Raw genomic sequence first — 16832 nt, 5'->3', positions numbered from 1 at the left:
TTTTGTGAACCCTTAGATTTTTACTTCTTCGCTATCAATCACTTTAATGGCATACATTTTTGGTCGAAGACCGACAAACTCAATCATAGTTTTACCTGCGTTCTCATCTTTCATCATACCTATAACCTTTTAATTAAGCGGGGGGTAGTTTATAAACGTTAGATGGAGGAAATCGATGTATCGAATCGTGCCTTTATGTCGTCTAGTGTTAGTTCTCGATAAAGGTCTCGACCAAAAATGTAATATAAACGAATCGGTATCCATATAGTTCAGTATGAAATCATTTCCAACTCTACTTTAAAAAGTCGTATAGGAAATCATAATCACCCATTTGGATATCTCTAAAACGCAGAATCCTAAATAAATGGGTTTATCTACTTTACTTTGACCTTATTCATTTCAATCGCCACCATATCTTCCGAAAAATTGTTGATAAACTATGGAAATTTGGTTTTGAAATAAATCTCTAGCACCCAATCGTTTTCCTGTGACTCCCAATGAGTCTATCTGAACAATTTCATTTTGTCAACATTTTCCATTGTTGTTCCGCCTAAACTGAATTGTTGAATAATTTGTATAAATCTTTTTCAAAAGCTTTGTAGCTTTGGCCCGAAGATTATTATTTTATAATATATTTTCCAGCCAATTAGATTGAGTGAATGATAAACATCTATTAACTTTTGTAAGTATTAAGTTATGTTTCAAACATGCTTTAAAAACTATAAATGAATGGTGTAAGGACTTTTTGTTGAAAAATCTGCATTTTTTTTTGGTCTTGGATCCCCCAATACATTTGTTTTCAGGGCAAAAGGGGTAAATCATTATGTATATCATGAAGATTGGCTGGATATTCGATTTCTACATCGAAAATGAAACCAGTTGGAGAATCATCGGAATTGATAATATTTTATTAATGTCATTAAACTTTTCCAGTTCTCCTCTTCTACCCACTTAAATCCTTTATTGGAGATATTGTGTCATAGCCATTCCTACAAATTATTATTAACATCTAAGTAGTAATGTTAACGTCAGGTTACTCTGATCGTAATTTGACATACGGGGGTTTGGCGACAGAGTGTCTAGTGAACATTGAGTTAGCCCTCATCTAATACCATTTTTACAAAAATTATACATATTAATGTCTGTAAAAAGCTCAAGTTCAACCCCAGTACAAAGCAGCATGGCATCCCAAGACAGTGAAGGAGCTGTTATATATGGCATGGATCAAGTTTATGAATCGTAGGCACAGATCACGAAATTTCGAATATGTCAGCCAAAAGCAAACATCTGTTTTTAGATACAATCTAAATAATCTTTAAGAGTCTGACAATTAAAATGGTTCCAACACCGCAATGCAGGTCATAGTCTTCTAATGAACACTCACTATCTGTCAACTTATTATGAATTCTTCTCTGGAGGGCAATTGATTTTCTAATAATTGTTGAAAGAGAATAATATTCATACGGAAAACACCCTTTCTAGTCATAAGGTTAAAGTCGGCATCATTTGGAAATTGTGTTCTCACTGCCTTAAATCAGAGGGCGGAAGATTTTCGCTCTAAACAACTATCCAAACTTGCTGACATAAACCTAAACCTGTCTAAGAATCTAATTCTAGGTTAGGTACATTTTTTCTCTCTTTTTTTCAGAATGAATAGAATTGTCATCTAAAGTGCTTGCGAAACTCTTTCGTTTTAACAAAATATGAATGGACACGTATTTTTCTTTATTAGAGGAATAACGCTGATATCACCTCCAATCTGACTAACTCTTTGATGAAAAGATGACAGTCGTATTATGATGAGAAATTATGAAAAAGAATTGGGACAAAAGGGCACACGATATTCTAAATTGCAACTATTGTGTGCAGCCCTCGATATTTACCTGTTAAATGGCAATGGTCTTTAACTCTATCATTTCCTAACTCTTTTTCACATATGGACACAGTCTACTGCTATCAAAGTCTCTAATTCTAAGGGTGACAAACTTCATTGGTCTAGTCTTCGTTAAATAATTATTATAAATATATTAGAATCTTTAATAAGATTTTCTAAGAATCATTGGCTTCATTGGGACCACTAAAAGATTTGAACTTATTTAAATTATTATCTAAACTACATGTATAATAATAAATGCCATGGTATATGTTTTTTTTACCGTTACCTTTTTTTTTCCGTTAATGGTACCCCCAACTAACGTCCTCCAAAATACTTTCTGCATCAGCATATAAACAAAGGGCACTCTCTCCTTTTATGAAACTTTTTAAATGTCATGTTGTTGTCCTTTTCGGGTAAAATTGTCACAAAACCTCCGCATTCCTTCTTGTGTCCTTCAAGGATTTTATGTGTGGTAAATGTTGTAGGTCATCACAAATATGATTGCATTCACATGTTTTGTAGATGGTTTCTCAATACCTTAAATGAAAAATAATAAATAAGTTAACCAAAACATGTTTGTATTATCGTGCTTTATATTACGTGACATATCTAAAAATGTGTAATGAAAATTGTTCTCCATTATGTAATAACACAAGTTGATTGATGATGCTTATTCTTTTTGGTAAGGTAGTAAGGACCAAACAACTTCCCCTTTTCGTAGCCAAACACGTTAACACTGATGTTATTATTATTTTCTTCGAAAATTTTTATGCTTTTAAGTGGCAACGGGAATGTCAATCCTCTAAAATCCACAACTATCCCCGTTTGGAGATACAAGACTCCTGTCTTATATCAATGTTGTAGGATGATGTATAGATTCGGTTTCCATTTGCTGGTTCACCGGTGCGGACACCGACCAATAAACGTGGATTTTTAAAAATATTTTTTCCGACCAATAAACGTGGATTTTTTAAATAATTTTTTTCCGACCAATAAACGTGGATTTTTTAAATATTTTTTTTTCCGACCAATAAACGTGGATTTTTTAAAAATTTTTTCCGACCAATAAACGTGGATTTTTAATAATATTTTTTCCCGACCAATAAACGGGGATTTTTTAAATAAATATTTTTTCCGACCAATAAACGGGGATTTTTAAATAAATATTTTCCGACCAATAAACGGGGTGGATTTTTAAATAATATTTTTTCCGACCAATAAACGTGGATTTTTTAAAATAATATTTTTCCGACCAAAATAAACGTGGATTTTTTAAATAATTTTTTTTCCGACCAATAAACGTGGATTTTTTAAATAATATTTTTTCCGACCAATAAACGTGGATTTTGTAAATAATATTTTTTCCGACCAATAAACGTGGATTTTTTAAATAATATTTTTTCCGACCAATAAACGTGGATTTTTAAATAATATTTTTTCCGACCAAAAACGTTTGGATTTTTTAAATAATATTTTTTCCGACCAATAAACGTGGATATTTTTAAATAAATATTTTTTTCCGACCAATAAACGTGGATTTTTTAAATAATATTTTTTCCGACCAATAATATAAATAAACGTGGATTTTTTTAAATAATTTTTTTTTCCGACCAAAATAAACGTGGATTTTTTAAATAATATTTTTTCCGACCAATAAACGTGGATTTTTTTAAATAATATTTTTTCCGACCAATAAACGTGGATTTTTAAATAATATTTTTTCCGACCAATAAACGTGGAATTTTTTAAATAATATTTTTCCGACCAATAACGTGGATTTTTTTAAATAATATTTTTCCGACCAATAAACGTGGATTTTTTTAATAATATTTTTTCGACCAATAAACGTGGGATTTTTAAATACTTTTTTTCCGACCAATAAACGTGGATTTTTTAAATAATATTTTTTCCGACCAATAAAACGTGGATTTTTTAAATAATATTTTTCCGACCAATAAAACGTGGATTTTTAAATAATATTTTTCCGACAATAAAAACGTGGATTTTTTAAATAATATTTTTTTTCCGACCAATAAACGTGGATTTTTAAATAATATTTTTTCCGACCAATAACGTGGATTTTTTAAATAAATTTTTTCCGACAATAAACGTGGATTTTTAAATAATATTTTTTCCGACCAATAAACGTGGATTTTTAAATAATTTTTTCGACCAATAAACGTGGATTTTTAAATAATTTTTTTTCCGACCAATAAACGTGGATTTTTTAATAATATTTTTTCCGACCAATAAACGTGGATTTTTGAAATAATTTTTTTCCCCGACCAATAAACACGGATTTTTTAAATAATTTTTTTTCCGACCAATAAACGTGGATTTTTTAAATAATTTTTTTCCGACAATAAACGTGGATTTTTTTAAATAATATTTTTTCCGACCAATAAACGTGGATTTTTTAAATAATATTTTTTCCGACCAATAAACGTGGATTTTTTAAATATTTTTTCCGACCAAAAAACGTGGATTTTTGAAATAAATATTTTTTCCGACCAATAAACGTGGATTTTTTAAATAATATTTTTTTCCGACCAATAAACGTGGATTTTTTAAATAATTTTTTTTTCCGACCAATAAACGGGGATTTTTAAATAATATTTTTTCGACCAATAAACGGGATTTTTTAAATATATTTTTTTTCCGACCAATAAACGTGGATTTTTAAATAATATTTTTCCGACCAATAAACGTGGATTTTTTAAATAATTTTTTTTCCGACCAATAAACGTGGATTTTTTAAATAATTTTTTTTCCGACCAATAACCGTGGATTTTTTAAATAATTTTTTTTCGACCAATAAAACGTGGGATTTTTTTTAAATAATTTTTTTCCGACCAATAAACGTGGATTTTTTAAATAATTATTTTTTCCGACCAATAAACGTGGATTTTTAAATAATATTTTTCCGACCAATAAACGTGGATTTTTTAAATAATATTTTTCCGACCAATAAACGTGATTTTTTAAATAATATTTTTCCGACCAATAAACGTGGATTTTTTAAATAATTTTTTTTCCGACCAATAAACGTGGATTTTTTAAATAATTTTTTTTCCGACCAATAAACGTGGATTTTTTAATAATTTTTTTTCCGACCAATAAACGTGGATTTTTAAATAATTTTTTTCCGACCAATAAACGTGGATTTTTTAAATAATATTTTTCCGACCAATAAAGTGGATTTTTTAATAATTTTTTTTCCGACCAATAACGGGGGATTTTTTTAAATAATTTTTTTCCGACCAATAAACGTGGATTTTTTAAATAATATTTTTTCCGACCAATAAACGTGGATTTTTTAAATAATATTTTTCCGACCAATAACGTGGATTTTTAAATAATATTTTTCCGACCAATAAACGTGGATTTTTTAAATAATATTTTTCCGACCAATAAACGTGGATTTTTTAAATAATATTTTTTCCGACCAATAAACGTGGATTTTTTAAATAATTTTTTTCCGACCAATAAACGTGGATTTTTTAATAATTTTTTTTCCGACCAATAAACGTGGATTTTTTAAATAATATTTTTTTCGACCAATAAACGTGGATTTTTAAAATATATTTTTTTTCGACCAATAAACGTGGATTTTTTAAATAATATTTTTTTCCGACCAATAAACGTGGATTTTTTAAATAATATTTCTCCGACCAATAAACGTGGATTTTTAAAGAATATTTTTTTCCGACCAAAAACGTGGATTTTTTAAATAATATTTTTTCCGACCAATAAACGTGGATTTTTTAAAGAATATTTTTCCGACCAATAAAAAATGTTCTTTAAGAAATCCACATTTATTGGATCGGAAATTGTCGATTATTAGTCGATTCTTTTATTTGTCGGATGGTCCCTGATTATAATTGGTCGGAAAAAATATTCTGGAAAAATCCACATTTATTGGTCGGATGGTCCCATTGGTCGACAAAAATATTCTTTAACAGTCCACGTTCATTGGCCGATGATCCTTGATAAAAATTGGTCGGAAATATATTTCTAATAAAATAAAAAGTCACAGATTTTGATCGGATGGTCCTTCAAAATTATTCTTCAAAAAAAAAAACCCCAGATTATTAGTCGGATGTTCCTTGGAAGAATTTACTTAAAAAATTGGTAGAATTTCCTTAAAAAAATCCTAAAAATCCCAATTTTTTTTTTAGTTTTTGAGACTTTTTTGAAAAATCCCCCACTGTGCCCTCTCGTCGCTCCATGTTGGCCATACCCTTGCAAAGTTATTAGCATAATTGCTACATGATGTTTGGCTGGTTTAGCAGAGGGCATGTGCGGCGATTGCAAAATATGCTTTTAGTACAATTTTGATATTTTTTTGCCCTCTCATATTTACAAACTTAACGAAGCGTTAATTTGTTGTACTTTACAACAACAACCACCAAAATTGCCCTACATAAATAGTCGAGAAAAAAATATTCAAAACTATTTTTTTGTACAGGCCCCACCACCATTTATGGCAAACAATTTTAGACAACTTAACATAGAGTTGCTAAAAAAATACTTTTTTGATTGGCAAATAGTGAAAAAACAACAAAAATAACCTCCCATAGAAACAGGTGTAATTTGGCAGAAGGTCTTCTTTGAAAGTATTTGATCAATTTTATTTGCCCAACAAATAGTCGGCGAAGGTGAGGGTGGTCTTTATCGTTTAAAATTGCTAATAGTTATGGACAAATAGTTTATAATTCCATGGCGTGCCATTAAAGTGCGGACGGAACTCTTCAGGTGTCCATAAACTAGCAGTTTTATGGGCCATGGCACTTGAAATAAAAAATGCAATGTCATGAAAATAATTTATCCTTCTTTAAAGTACAGGTCAGACAGCTTAATGAAAGTTCTGCCATTGTTATTGTCCTCATTCACTTGCTATCAACACATCAAAAGGGAGGGGACCTCAAAGTACTTGTGTGAATTGTAATGGGGATAATTTGAAGGATGTATTCTCTTACATATAACATTAAGTGGTACACCTAATATGTCAGAGAAGAGATGCCATTTACTTGGCAAAAAATATGACACACTATTGTTCGTGGTCTGTGTCCAAAATAACAAAAATAGGTTTAAAGGTTGAGTTTTAAAATAAAATTAAGATCCCGATTTTTATACCCTCCACCATTCTATGGAGGGTATATTAGATTGCCATTCCGTTTGTAACTCCTCGAAATATTCATGATAGACCCTACAAAGTATATATACTTTCTGGCCATCAGCGTAAAATTCTAAGACGATCTAGCAATGACCGTGTGTCGGCCTGTCGATCCCTCTGTCTGTTGTAATCGAGCTATCTTTTCGAACGAATTGAGGATAGAAGCCTAAAATTTTGCATACATGTGTATTTTCCCAGTAGGCAGGTTAAGTTCGTAAATGGGCCATGTCGGTCCACATTTTCGTATGGCCCCCATATAACAGTACCTCTCGATATTCGGTATTCTCGTGATTTTAGGGACATTATTTACCGGAATTATTTCTAATTTCGTATTTAAAATTCGTAACAGGTGCTACAACCTATAGGAAAAATTTCCTATGCATGTCCACGTCTATGTATAGCCTCCATATAACGGTACCTCTCGATATTCGGTATTTTGATGATTTTAGCGACATTATTCGCCGGAATTGTTTCAAATTTGGCATTTGAAGTTCGTAATGGATACTACAGCCTAAGACAGAAAATTATCTGTGCAGGTCAATGTCTTCGTATAACCCCATATAACGGTACCCCCCGCTATTCGGTATTTTGATGATTTTAGCGACATATTTAACGGAATCGTTTCAAATTTGGTATTTGAAATTCGTAATGGATACTACATCCTAAGTCAAAAAATGAGCCATTTAGGTCCACGTCTTCATATAGCCCATATAACGGTACCTCCCGATATTCGTATTTTGATGATTTTAGCGACAATTATTTAACGGAATCGTTCCAAATTTGGCATTTGAAGTTTGTAATAGATACTGCAACATAAAACAGAAAATGGGCCATGTAGGTCCACGTCTTCGTGTAGCCCCCATATAACGGTACCCCCCGATATTCGGTATTTTGATGATTTTAGCGATATAATTTAACGGAATCTTTCCAAATTTGGTATTTGAAGTTCGTAATGGATACTACATCCTAAGTCAAGAAATGAGACATGTAGGTCCACGTCTTCATATAGTCCCCCATATACCGTACCCCCCATATTCGGTATTTTGATGATTTTAGCTACATTATAAACAGATTTTTCTTCAAGTTTCGCATTTAAATATTGTAATAACTTATGACAAAAGTTGCCTGTGCAGGTCCACGTCGTCGTATAAGCATTTGGTATTTTTAAGATTTTTACAGAATTTTTAACAGATTTTATTTTTTTTTTTTTTTTTTTTTTTTTTTTTTGGAAATTTCCAAATTTGTATCAAATAGTGGAGAGTATTAAAGTTCGGCCCGGCCGAACTTACAGCTTTTTTACTGTTTTTTTTTTTTTTTTTTTTTTTTTTGAATGATACCGTGCTTGCAACCTGTTATGAATAGGGAGGTTGTTTCTGTGCCCAATGTAAATAACCTCCATCGATTATGTTTTCTGATTCAATTATCGCCACTTAAGATAACATTAAAATATGCATTTCGTTTCAATGTAAACAACAACAACAACAATAACAAATTTCTCTTTTGTTGTAACGTTTTTTTAATGACCGAACTTTTTCCCTACCACTGTTACTTTTCCTAGCTCACGTCTCCCGTCACCGGTGCTCATGCGCACTCTCACAACTGAGATCAAGTCACATTCTTGTGATCTTGTGACACGATTTTTTCTTGTTTTTGGCCAATGTCGACGACATGATTATTGTTGTTGTTGTTGCATTACATGTTTCGTTGAATCTTCTTCCTATGTTTTTTTGTTAACAATTTCGTTGTTGTTGTTCTTGTTTGTTTACTTTTACTTTATATGGCTTTATGACTGGAATGACCAGAAGACAGAGACACAGCCACAGACAGACGACGATCTGTTAACTGATTGACTGACGACTGCACCGCTCTTTGAGCCCCTGCTATTAAAAACAAGAACAAAAATGCAGCTAAGAAACCAAGTGGAACAGGTCCGGATTTCTTTTAGCTTTGTGTGTTGCACATGCGCGGTTTCACGATGCTTTCATAAAACTTGTACTAACGAAAGGGAAATAGAGTAGGATTATGTAGTGGACGTTGGAAATTTTCAATGGAAAATACAATGTACATTCCCTAGGCCCTTTTTCTATTATTCATTAAATCCGAATATTAACAGAAAAAATGTGTTCCACACCTTAAGCTCTCTTTACAAAAAGAAGTCATCCTAAAGCTCTTCAATGGACCGATTAATTGAAAGAAAGTTATCAGATCGCTAAAAACACCACTTTTTTACCCACATCCATATGGCTAGAGAGGGTGCGTCATCGAAATAACGATTTTAGACCCTAGGTCTCTTTGAACAAAATCCCTTTTTAGGACATTTGGAGGCGATCTAGCGATGTCCGTCCGTCTGTTAATCTGTCTGTCTGGTGCGCACGATAACACTCATAGTGAGTATCCGATTTGGGCCAAACTTGGTTCATCGTAATATTATCATCAAACTTAGATCGAGTTCGGAGATGGGCAATATCCATCCAATCCTTTTGGTACCTCCCCCACAAAATGTCAACATTTTCAAACGAAATTATTTACTGCACAGAAAGAGAAAGGATAATCCGATTTTGGTCAAACTTTGCAAATCCCAATATTTTTATCAATGATATGTCAGATACGAAAATTGACAATATCGGTCCACTCCATCAAGTACCTCCCCCTCCAAGGGTCTACATTTTGAAAAATCTCAACGCTTATAAAATGTGAACTAAGAGCTTTATTGCATTGAAATTTCGCACATCTCAATATTTCCAACAATTTTAGGTCTGGTATAAAGACGAGATAGGTCGGACCACTCCCTATGGTACCTCCCCCACAACGGGTCAAATTTTTAATACTTATATCTCTCATAAAACACGAAATAAGCATTCGATTCTCTAAAAACTTCACATATTCAAATATTCTTATTAACACAATATCTGGTGTAAAGGTGCGATACATCGGCGCACTCTTTCCGGTACCTCCCCCCACAAAGGGTCAAAATTTGAAAAAAAAATCTAACCGTTATAAAATGTGACATAAGGGCCCGATTGTCTTCAAACTTCGCACATCTCAATATTTCTAACATTTCTAGGTCTAGGTATAAAGATGAGATAGATTGGACCACTCCTTCTGGTACCTCCCCCACAACGAGTCAAATTTTTTAATACTTATACCTCTCATAAAACACGAAATAAGCATTCGATTCTCTTCAAATTTCGCATATCCAAATATTTTTATAAACACAATATCTGGTGTAAAAGTGCGAGGCATCGGCTAACTCCATCAAGTACCTCCCCCACAAAGGGTCAAAATTTGAAAAAAATCTACCCGTTATAAAATGTGAAAAAAGATCCCGATTGTCTTCAAATTTCACACATCTCAACATTTTTACCAACACAAGATCTGGTATAAGTAACGGATATAACGGAACACCCCTTCTGGTACCTCCCACACAAGAGGTCAAAATTTTGAATAACAATAAAGCTCATAAAACACGAAATAAGCATCCAATTACTTTCAAACTCTGCACATCCTAATATTTCTACCAACACAAGATCTGGTGTGAAGATGGGATATATCGGTCCCCTCCTTCTGGTATATCCCCCACAAAGGGTCATAATTTTGAATAACCAAACGATCATAAAATTCAAAAAAAAAAATACACGATTTTGTTCAAATTTCACACATTCTCATATTTTTACTAACACAAGTTCTGGTGTAAAAATGGTATATATCGGGGCAGTCCTTCTGATACCTCCCCCACAATGGGTCAAAATTTCGAATAATTAAAAGTCTCTAAAATGTGAAATAAGAGTTAGATTGTCTTTAAATTTCGCACAACTCAATATTTTTACAAACACAAGATCTGCTATAATTAACGAACATATCGGTCCACTCCTTCTGGTACCTCTCCCTCAAAGGTTCAAAATTCGGAATTATCACGAAGTACATAAAGAGGCGAAATGACCATCTGATTCCTTCCAAACTCGCTGCATCCAAATATTTCCATCAACACATTATTTGGTGTGAAGATGGACTATGTCAGCCTACACCTTCTTGTACCTCCCCCACGAGGGGTCAAAATGTTGAATAATTGTTTCTCTCTCATAAAATGAAAAAAAAAAAACACATCCAATTCTCTTCAAAATTTCACACATTCCAATATTTTCACTAACGCAAGATCTGGTGTGAATATGAAATATATCGGACTAACCCTTCTGGTACCTACCCCACAACGCGTCAAATATTGAATATCCATGAAGCTCATAAAACGCGAAATTAACATCCGATTCCTTTCGGACTTGGCACATCTCAATAATTCTTTCAACAAAAGATCTGTTATAAAGTTGGTAAAGATCGGACCATTCCTTCTGGTACCTCCCCTACAAAGATTCACAATTTTGAATAACTAAAACGATCATAACATTCGAAATAAGCATGCGATTTTCTTCATTTCTCACACATGCCATAATTTCTACTAACAAAATATCTGCCATGAAGATGGTTATATCGGCCCAACCCTTAAGGTACTTTCCCAAAAAGGCTCAAAATTTTGAATATCCATGAAGCTCATAAAACGTGAAATTACCATTTGATTCCATTCAGACTTGGTACATCTCAATATTTCCATCAACCCAAGATCTGTTATAAAGATGGTAGAGTTCGGACAATTCCTTCGGGTACCTCACCCACATAAGGTTCAAGATTGTGAAAAACAAAACTCTCAAAGAAAGCGAAATAAGCATCCAATTCTCTAAAAATGTCAAACATAAAAATATTGTTGCTAACAAAAGATCTCTTGTGGAGATGCGAATCGTTTCTGATACCTCAAAAGGGTCACACTTTTCAAAACTTTTATCTGCCATAACTGTCATATGTTTATAACCAAAAAAGGAACTTACCTGGTAACTCTGGTTATCCTTCAACGATTTGTTGATGCGTCAAAATCAGCTGCAATCTGCAATAATGTGTAGTAGTTAGGCGTTAGTTATTATCCACAACTTTGTTTGAAAATAACAAAATATATATATTTTTAATTTGATAAACATTTTATTTTTCAATATGATTTGTAATAAATTTTTGCATGTTCTCATTACAACTTCATTGTCATTTTTTTCACAATTTTCCTCTTTTGTCGTTTAGTCACAAATAAGTAATTATTTGTTTGTCAATTCGTAGATAGATAGCCACCTATAATTATAGTATTACTCCACTTATTATTAAATCCACATGTGGCATTTGATTTTTACAAAATTATTTGTTATAGTTTTGTATTTTTTTACAATTTTTTTTATTACATTTATTTGATTTATTCGGTTCTACTTGGTTTCATTTCGTTTTATGAGGCAACTCTCATTGTCTGTGTATTTAATAATGATCATTTACTCAATGAACGGACCAGTTACACAGGTGTTAATGGCAGAGAGAGAGAGAGAGAGAGAGGGTGGGAGAAGCAGTAATTTTGCATGAATATAAAAATCCAATTGGGCAAGGAGAAATGAGATTGCATGTATTGCACTCGCCAATGTCTGTTGTATTTTGTGAGCATCTCAAAAGAACAAGAGCACAACCGAGACTTAATATCTCCTTTACTTGGTTCCCCTTTTAAACACTCACTCACATCTTTGTTCTTTTAATGTAACAGCAATAGACAACATTGAAAGAACAAAGGTGTGTGTGCGCCTGTGTGTTTTGAGGGCGGCCAAGTGAAGCAGAGATTAAGTCTCTGTTGTGCTGTTGTTGTTCTGAGATGCTCACATAATAAAACGGACATTGGCGAGTGCAACTCGTGTACATTGATGGCCGAAGGCTTGCCCCCAGCCATTGAGAGACACACACGGCAATAACAACAAGTGTAGCATGTAATGGCAATTGCAAATTTCATTTTCGGTTTCTTTCATGTGTCCAAAAAACAAAATATGGGAGACAGAATTAAAGAGAGTAATGTCCCCTTGTTAAACAACGGGGAGAGCAATTTTTGGTTTGTTGTTGCTACAATTTACATGGATAGGCAGGCATCAATGATTTTTTTTCAAGTTTAAACAAAATTGGCAAGGGATTTCTAATGAAATAACATGAAATCACACAATTAAATGTTAATTATTAAAATATCTTCGTTAATTACTCGCATTTTCTTTGGAGAAATACACTTTTTTCATTTAAAAATTAATCCAAAAAAAAACATTTTCCCTCAGGATCACTCTCTTTCCCTCTCCTTTGTAACAAAATGCCATTGAAATCCAATATAACAACAACAAAAACTGCAACACATTTTCCTCTTCTTTTGTGTGTCTGTTTACCTTTTCCAATTATGGCTCAATAAACTTTAGCCTGGACGTTCGTTGATTACTCCAACTACTCCAAACTCCACAATCAAGCCCAAAAGGCAAAGCAATAACAACAACCAATGTAACAACAATAACAAACACACGTAACCCGCGTCGATCAATTGTTAACCGTTTTACGTTCCACTTGCTGTCGTTTACAGGAAAGTAAAAAAAATTAAAACGAAACGTAGCGCGCCCGTAGTCGACAAACAAAACCACCGTTCAATTCGATTTTTTCAATTGGACTGATCTTAATTTTTTTCTCCGACTCTTGTCGTTGTCGTAGCGTCGTCGTAACTTATTTCTTCGTTTTTTTTTTTTTGTTTTTTTTTTTTTCTCACTTCAGGTTTTCGAAACGCAACTTAGTATGAAACTTGCGCGACGTTCACAGACACCAAAGCTACGTTAATTTGTTTTATTTTTGAATTGTTGTTATTTGATTTTATTTAAGAAAAACACTCACAACTTGTTTTGTTTCTTTTTATTTATTTATTCCACACAATAACGTTAACCGCTCAAAACAACCAACATCGACCAGCAGCGAAATCGTATTGACAATAAGCTCGTGTTATCTGTAGTTTTGGAGTCATCTTTGAAACAACTGCTGCTGCTGCTGTCGCTGTTATAGTGGCTGGCAGCAAAACCCCACTTGGTTTGCGGTGGCAGCGCAGCCAACGTCAACCACAACTATTCACATGAGGAATGAAATGGAATTGTGAACCAAATGAAACAGAGTATTGTGCGTGCCATGAAAGTCGGTTTGTTATGAATTGCATAGCCAAGCGATGCTCCAGTGTTGGCACGGCAATGGGGATGGGTAAATTTGGTACGAAAATTAAAGTTGGAGAATTATTCAATATTTCTCAGATATTCAAGAGAGGCGAATATTCACTTAGCACTAGTTTCAAATATTAAAAGGCTTCTAATAAGGGTGTTGAGGGTTTTTTAAACTCAAAGCCATATGGCCAGAGAGGATATATATCATTTGATACGGCCAAAGCGTGCCTCATCGATAGAGTCCGATAGTCATCAGATTTCACACATCCCAATAATTTTATTAACCCAAGGTCTGGTGTTAAAATGGACAATATCGGTCCACTCTTTCTGGTACCTCCACCACAAATGGTCGAAATTTTCAAAAATACATATCTTTTGCACGGAAAGAGAAAGGATCATCCGGTTTTGCTCGAAGTTTGCAAATTATAATATTTGCATCAGTTCTAGGTCAAGTGCTAAAATGGACAGTACCGGTCCACTCCATCAAGTACCTCCCCCACAAAGGGTCAAAATTTTGAATAATTACAGCTCTTATAAAATGTGATGTAAGGATCCGAACGTCTTCAAATTTCACACCTCCTAATATTTTCATAAATCCAAGATCTGGTGTTTAGATGGAATACATCGGTCCACTCCTTCTGGTACCTCCCCCACAAAGTGTCGAAATTTTGAATACCCATGAAACTCATAAAACGCCAAATTACCATCCGATTCCATTCAGACTTAGCACATCTCAATATTTCTATCAGCACAAGATCTGTTATAGAGATGGCAGAGATCGGACCAATTCTTTTGGTACCTCCCCCACAAAGGGTCAAAGTTTTGAATAACCAAAACGATCATGGAATACGAAATAAGCATCCGATTCTCTTTAAATTACACACATCATAATATTTTTATTAACCCAAGGTCAGGTGTGAAGATGGGATCCATTGGCCCAACCCTTTTAGCACCTTCTCCACAAAGGGTCAAAATTTTGAACATTCATGTAGCTCATAAAACGAAATCCAATTCCATTCCAGACATGGTGCATCTCAATATTTCCATCAACACATGATATGCTATAAATATGGTAGGGATCGGACCATTTATTCTGGTACCTTCCCCACAAAGAGTCGAAGTCTTGAATATCCAAAACAATTATAAAATCCGACATAAGCATTAGATTTGCCTTATATTTTACACATCACAATATTTTTGTTAACCGAAGATCTGGTGTGAAGATGGAATATTACGATCTACTACTTCTGGTACCTCCCCCACAACGGCGTCAACATTTTGAATATCTATGAAGCTCATAAAATGCGAAATTGATATCCGATTTCATTCAGACTTGGCACATCTCAATTTTTCTATCAACCCATGATCTGCTATAAAGATGGAAGAAATCGGACCATTTCTTCCGGTACCTCCCCCACAAAGGGTCAAGGTTTTGAATAACCAAAACAATTATAAAGTCCGAAATAAGCAACTGGATCTCTTCATATTTAACACATCCCATTATTTCTACTAACACAAGATCTGCTGTGAAAATCGGTCCACTTTTTCTGGTACCTCCCCTACAACGGGGTCAAAATTTTAAATATCTATGAAGCTCATTAGATGCGAAATTAACATCCGATTCCATTCAGACTTGGCATACCTCAATATTTTCATCAGCACTAGATCTGTTATAAAGATGGTAGAAATCGGACCATTTCTTCTGGCACCTCCCCCACATAGGGTTCAATATTTTGAAAAAAAAAAAAACGCTCAAAGAAATCGAATTAAGCGTCCAACTCTCTTCAAATTTCACACATACAAATATTTTTGCTAACGCAGGATCTGTTGTGAAGATAAAATATATCTGCGAACCCCTTCTGGTACCTCACCCACAAAGGGTCACAATTTTCAATACTCTTATCTACCATAACTTGCGCAACAAGTCAGCGATTCTTTACAACTAAATATTTCTCTCAACCAAAAACCTGAGATTTATATGGTGATTTCGCATAAAATCGGATATAATTGTTCGATTTTCTTGCAATTTTGCCCATACCAATATTTTTATCTGTATAAGATGAAGCATGAAAATGGAATAATTCGGTCGACTATATCTGGTAACTAACACACTTTCACATTTTTCTAAAAATGATCACATAGTTCATATGAAGTGAAGAAAGCAGGCGATATAGTCCGAACATGGCACCTCGAAATATTTATATCATATTTATTTACGTACGATACGAAATGGACAAAATTACCAAATTTCTTCGGAACCTACTCCAAAGAAGGTCAACAATTTGAATAATCATAAGAGAAGTCAAAATATATTTAAATAAACCAATGGTGGCTGAGGTTATACATCTGTCGGGCAAAACTAACTGATACTTTATTACTTTTTTTTTTCGAATTTTCTCTCAAAATTCCACACCTCCATCGTTCACGGTACATATGTGTACCAAAACTCCCAAAACTAATATGAATTCTTTGTACGACCCATCACACAACCCAAACATGTTCCATCCCTCCACACATCGCCACATCAACAAACCGAATGAAGCAACAGTTGGTTGTTTACATTTCAAAATTGTTTGTTGTGATTCGCTGCGCTTTCCACACATACCAAACGATGGTTGTGGGCTTTAACTAGTTTTTGTTTCATTGTCATTACGTTCCTATGACGGAAATGCATATGTGAAGCTTTTATCAACAGAGCAACAAA

The sequence above is a fragment of the Musca domestica genome, unplaced genomic scaffold, assembly GCF_030504385.1.
Source record: "Musca domestica strain aabys unplaced genomic scaffold, Musca_domestica.polishedcontigs.V.1.1 15, whole genome shotgun sequence".
NCBI lineage: Eukaryota > Metazoa > Arthropoda > Insecta > Diptera > Muscidae > Musca > Musca domestica.
This window is presented reverse-complemented; position numbering follows the sequence as displayed.